We start from the raw sequence: 6712 nt of genomic DNA, 5'->3' as shown, positions 1-6712 counted from the left end.
AGGTTCCAGACTGGAGACCAGCACGGGGAGACAGGTCCCAGACTGGAGACTAACACGGGGAGATGGGTCCCAGACTGGAGACTGGCACGGGGAGACAGGTCCCAGACTGGAGACTAACACGGGGAGACGGGTCCCAGACTGGAGACTGACACGGGGAGATGGGTCCCAGACTGGAGACTAACACGGGGAGACGGGTCACAGACTGGAGACCGGCACGGGGAGACAGTCCCAGACTGGAGACTGACACAGGGAGACGGGTCACAGACTGGAGACCGGCACGGGGAGACAGGTCCCAGACTGGAGACCGGCATGGGGAGACGGGTCCCAGGCTGGAGACTGGCACGGGGAGACGGGCCCCAGACTGGAGACCGGCACGGGGAGACAGGTCCCAGACTGGAGACCGGCACGGGGAGATGGGCCCCAGACAGGAGACAGGCACAGGGAGACGGGTCCCAGACCGAACATCGGCACGGGGAGACAGGTCCCAGACTGGAGAACAGCACGGGGAGACGGGTCCCAGACTGGAGACTGGCATGGGGAGACGGGTCCCAGACCGGAGACTGGCACGGGGAGACAGGTCCCAGACTGGAGACCAGCACGGGGAGACGGGTCCCAGATCGGAGACTGGCACGGGGAGACAGGTCCCAGACTGGAGACCAGCACGGGGAGACGGGTCCCAGATCGGAGACTGGCACGGGGAGACAGGTCCCAGACTGGAGACCAGCACGGGGAGACGGGTCCCAGATTGGAGACTGGCACAGGGAGATGGGTCCCAGACTGGAGACTGGCACGAGGAGATGGGTCCAAGACTGGAGACTGGCACGGGGAGTCGGGTCCCAGACTGGAGAACAGCACGGGGAGACGGGTCCCAGACTGGAGACTGGCATGGGGAGACAGGTCCCAGACTGGAGACCAGCACGGGGAGACGGGTCCCAGACCGGAGACTGGCACGGGGAGACAGGTCCCAGACTGGAGACCAGCTCGGGGAGACGGGTCCCAGATCGGAGACTGGCACAGGGAGATGGGTCTCAGACTGGAGACTGGCACGAGGAGATGGGTCCAAGACTGGAGACTGGCACGGGGAGTCGGGTCCCAGACTGGAGAACAGCACGGGGAGACGGGTCCCAGACTGGAGACTGGCATGGGGAGAAGGTTCCCAGACCGGAGACTGGCACGGGGAGACAGGTCCCAGACTGGAGACCAGCACGGGGAGACGGGTCCCAGATCGGAGACCAGCACAGGGAGATGGGTCCCAGACTGGAGACTGGCACGAGGAGATGGGTCCAAGACTGGAGACTGGCACGGAGAGTCGGGTCCCAGACTGGAGACTGGCACGGGAAGATGGGTCCCAGACTAGAGACAGGCATGGGGAGATGGGTTCCAGACTGGAGACTGGCACGGGAAGATGGGTCCCAGACTAGAGACAGGCATGGGGAGACGGGTATCTCTCCATCTCCCCACACAAAGGCAGCCTTGCTGATCTTTGATGGGCCCTATTCTCTCCCTAGTTACCCTTTTGTCCTTAATATATTTATAAAATCATTTTGGATTATCTTAACCCTATTTATCAAAGCTATCTCATATCCCCTTTTTGCCCTCCTGATTTCCTCTTAAGTATACTCCTACTGCCTTTGTTCTCTTCTAAGGATTCACTTAATTTTGTGTTTATAGCTGAGTTATGCCTCCTTCTTTTTCTTAGCCAAAACCTCAATTTGTCTTGTCATCCTGCATTCCGTACACCTACCAGCCTTGCCTTTCACCCTAACAGGAATATAGTGTCTCCTGTTTTTGAAGGCTTCCATCTTCCAGCTGTCCCTTTACCTGTGAACACCTGCCCCCGATCAACTTGGAAAGTTTTTGCCTAATACCAATATAATTGGCCTTCCACCAATTTAGAACTTTAACTTTTAACAGTCTATCCTTTTCCATCACTATTTTAAAACAAATAGAATTATGGTCACTGGCCCCAAAGTGCTCCCCCACTGACACCTCAGTCACTTGCCCAGCCTTAATCCCCAAGAGTAGGTCAAGTTTTGCACCTTCTCTAGTAGATACATCCACATAATGAATCAGAAAATTGTCTTGTACACACTTAACAAATTCCTCTCCATCTAAACCCTCAACATTATCCCAGTCTATGTTTAGAAAATTAAGATTCCCTACCATAACCACCCTATTGTTCTTACATATAACTGAGATCTCCTTACAAATTTGTTTCTCAATATCCTGCTCACTATTAAGGGGTCTATAATTCAATCCCAATAAGGTGATTCTCCCTTTCTTATTTCTCAGTTCCACCCAAATAACCAGGAGTACCCTCCCTAAGTACAGCCATAATGTTATCCGTTATTAAGAGTGTTGATAGTTTAGAACTGAATAAAGGACTGGGTGTGACAAATAGGATTATTCCCTGGAAATGAAGTGGGTGCTTACCAGGAGGTCTGAGAATAGAGACCGAGAAAGATGGAGTTAGCAAATGGTTACAACATTTCTTTGTGCTTTACACAATCCAATGCCAATGTTCATTCATTTACACTACATTGATGGAGTACAACTGATTTTGATTAGTTTCTATGCAATGTGTGTATATCGTCTGTGGACCTATAGATGGGCTGTAACAAAGCCAGAACATTTCTAAGGAAATATTTGGATTACTAACGAAGGGCAAAATAAGTTTCGCATTATTTCTTTAAACAGATTAAATAGTAATTTGTCAACTGAATGTTTGCCACTATATTTGGGGAAAATGTTTCTTGCCTCGATCAAGTGCAATGAACAGACCATCGTTTTACCCCAGGAGCTTATCAGAAGATCAAAGAACATTGCTTATTTGAAATATGGAGTGCGTCCTCAATGTCCAGATTTTAAAGGCTGTGTTTGGCGGCATCACTGCAACACACTCACTGCACATGGCAGAGCAACGTTATGATGTCAGTCATGTCTTATTCATTGGCCCCCCCCACCTTATCTAGGACCTGAACACAGACCCTAGTGTTGTAGAGGGTGTACTGCAGGAGGTGCACTCATTTCAATGACTTGGTAACTGAAGGCCCCATCTGCCTTCTGAAGTAGAATAGTTTGCCCCTGCACCCTGGTGAAGAGCTAACTCTCAGCAGAAACCTGGCCTTCATTGCAATGCGGTTTGGTGGAGCTTGCTGTGTGCAAATCGGCATTTTAGAAATACATCATTAGAAATACATACATGTTCTTTAGCACATCCCTTTTCTGTCTATTGTGTAACTCTGTTGGAGGAGTGGATTAGATTAGACTTAGATTAGACTTACAGTGTGGAAACAGGCCCTTCGGCCCAACAAGTCCACACCGACCCGCCGAAGCGCAACCCACCCATACCCCTACATTTACCCCTTACCTAACACTACGGGCAATTTAGCCTGGCCAATTCACCTGATCCGCACATCTTTGGACTGTGGGAGGAAACCGGAGTGTTTCTGACCTGAGAATCCATTCTTATGTCAAGCTTCGAATCTACTGATCTTCAGGGAGAGAACAACTAGTCCCCAGTCTGAGGCAGCTTCGATGAAATTGAGCTACTCTATCTATCATTTGGTTACTTCTCAAGATGGATAAAGCACTGAGATAAGCTGCAGTTGGGTGTTTGTAGTGCTGGACTGATGGTGGGAGTGTTGGTGTGGGTAGTTGGGGTTGTGCGGTGGGAGGGAAGTCCAAGATTTCACTTTCAATCATGAATTGGCTCTTAGAACATAGAACATAGAACAATACAGTGCAGAACAGGCCCATTGGCCCTTGATATTGCGCCGACCTGTGAATTAATCTAAGCCCATTCCCCGACATCATCCATGAGCTTATCCAAGGATTGTTTAAATCTCTCTAATGTGGCTGAGTTAACTACAATGGCAGGTAGGGTATTCCACACCCTGTCTACTTTCTGAATAATGAACCTACCTCTGACATCTATCTTAAAAATACATCTTAGAAATGCATCATTGGTTGTAATGTTCTTTAGCACATCTTTCTTAAATCTATTACCCCTCAATTTGTAGTTATGCCCCCTTGTACAAGTTGATGCCATCATCCTAGGAAAAAGACTTCCATTGTCTACCCTATCTAATCCTCTGACCATCTTAACAGGGGGACTAAGAGCTTGACGATCATTAGATCTGAATTATCCAACAATAAGTGTCATTTTAGCTTCAAGTGAACCATCACTAGGTCACCAATTAAGATAACAAATTACAAGCACCGTCCACCAAGGAAAACGCAGTGTCTTTATATTTTACACAATCAATCTAAGGGAGTAAGTAGGATTTGAACTTTCTGGCCTTGAGGTAGGGACAATACCATTGTACCACAAGAACCTTCAGTGGTGTCAGCTGTTTCTCTTTTTGATGTATTTTTTAATATATAATGTAAGTGCTCTTACACTCTCTGAACATTTATTTTCCCATCACCAAATTGCACAAGGTACTTCTTTCACCTATTAACCACCACGAGTAAATCACCAATGTTTTCTGATTGATTAATTCACATGCAAAGTTCATTAAGGACAATGCTGACCATCAAAGATGAGGGAGAGGTAGAGAAAGAGGGAAGGGGCTAAAACAAAGTGGAATTGAAAGGGGGGGACAATGGTGTCTTTGTTAAAAAAATTAATCATCTCTGCAGGAGGTGGAACTTGAACCAGTGTAGAGTAGTATCACGGTGTCAAGAGGAAATAACCCAAATAATCTGTTAACCTGGTTAGATCAAGGTCTGCACAACTGATTGACGCTGGGTTCTGCATTTGAAGTGACCAGTATATTTGTCTTTTTGCAAACATTAACAAGACTGGGGTCAAAGAATAAAGTAAACCCCCTCAATGTAAAGGAAACGTACAGAACAAGCAGACCTCATCCAAGGAGCAGGAGAATCGACGTTTCGGGCATAAGGGTTCGAAATTTGTCCTGAGCAGGGAGAATCTGATGGCAACTCAGGAGAGAAACAATCGTATTGTAACCATTGTGTGGGTGCAAAAGCTCCTTCCTGCCCGATTCACCAGCTGCCAGTCTCAACCTGGGCAGCCACGTTAAATTCCTTCTCAAGACCAGCAATTATTGCCATTGGGAAGATGATGGCGAGCCACCTTCTTCAGCTACTGTGGTCCGTATGCTGAAGGTGTGTCCATCGTGCTGTTTGGACATGAGCACCAAAACCCTGACCCAGCAACAGTGGAGGTACGCTATTACGGTTCCAAGGAGAAACTGAGGACTGCAGATGCTGGAGACCAGTGTTGAAAAGTGTGGTGGTGGAAAAGCGCAGCAGGCCAGGTAGCATCCGAGGAGCTGCCTGGGCTGCTGAGCTTTTCCAGCGCCACACTTTTCAACTAATACGGTTCCAAGACAGGGTGATGTGATGCCTGTCGGGGAGCCTGAGGAGAGCAATGCTGCCACATTTGTTCTTCTGTGGTCATGCATTTCGAAGGTGTGTGTGGAACAACCGTAATGCATCCTGTTGATGTAACAGACCACTGTCATGGGACCCCGAGCTGCTAACACCATTGGATGTTGGTGGTGGTTACCTGAAAATAAATGGCTTAACACAGAAGGAACGATATGGATCAAGCAAAGCTTTTGTTGCCTTAATTCTGGCAAGATTATCTCAACTCTTTGAATGTCTGTCTTAGAGTTCAATAGATGTACAGCACAAAAAACCCTTCAGTCCAATGCATCCAAGCCAACCAAATATCCTAAATTAATATCGTCCCATTTTCCAGCACTTGGGCCCATATCCCTCTAAACCCGTCCTATTCATATACCCATCCAGATGCCTTTTAAATGTTGCAATTGATTTTATAAACCTCTATCAAGTCACACCTCAGCCTCCAATACTCCAGAGAAAACAGCCTCAGCCTATTTAACCTCTCCCTGTCGGTCAAGCTCTCCAACCCTGGCAACATCCTTGTAAATATTTGGAATTTCTAACCTGAGTTCTCCTGATCTACTGACGTAACTTAGGCGGAAGATTACCAGTGTCACACCAGTGTCCTTTTTTTTTCTAAAAGCTGTTTTTTGGCTCAAGGAGACTCTGTCCTTGATTGTTTTCAGAGTGGCAATAAACCGAGTTAGGCTCTGATCAGTCTGGTTTCGTACAGAAATGAAAAGGATTTTGAGAGGTCTTTTGTTTATATATAAACAGGTGAGACTTCAGGCCAAAGTGGTCATGTTTTAGAAGTGACCTGTATAAAAAAAGGGAAGTGGTCAGCTCTGTAGCTGAGCAGTTTTAGTTCAGTCCTGAACTGGTGAAGAATTCAACAGAGAGCTGTGTGGAAACTCTCTCTCTCTTTCTACCCTTCAACTTCAACCTGTAAGCTTGTGTTCCATTTATACTGGTTTTTAAAGGGAATTTGCTTATTGGGGACTGTTGTGTACATTTGGAAGAGCTTAGTAAGTCTAGTTTGGATAAACTGAGTTCTGTGGGGGTTCCTTATTCTGTTCTTGGTGCTTCATTGTGTAATTTTGTGACTAAATCTTTGTCTTTTTTAAAATCTAGTAATCAACCTCGCTAACTTACTCCGGGTAATTTTCACTGTACACTTACTGAAACAAATTGCAAGGTTTTTGCCTGAGTTGCCTGCTTAAGAATGTTTTGAGTCCAGAAATTCTGCAGTCATATGGCGGGGAGGGATGGGGATGGGGGTGGGGGGTGGAGGGGAGGTGCGTGTGCGGTTGTCCTGAATAAAGAAACAGATATTTCT

The sequence above is a fragment of the Hemiscyllium ocellatum genome, chromosome 47, assembly GCF_020745735.1.
Source record: "Hemiscyllium ocellatum isolate sHemOce1 chromosome 47, sHemOce1.pat.X.cur, whole genome shotgun sequence".
In the NCBI taxonomy this organism is placed as follows: domain Eukaryota; kingdom Metazoa; phylum Chordata; class Chondrichthyes; order Orectolobiformes; family Hemiscylliidae; genus Hemiscyllium; species Hemiscyllium ocellatum.
This window is presented reverse-complemented; position numbering follows the sequence as displayed.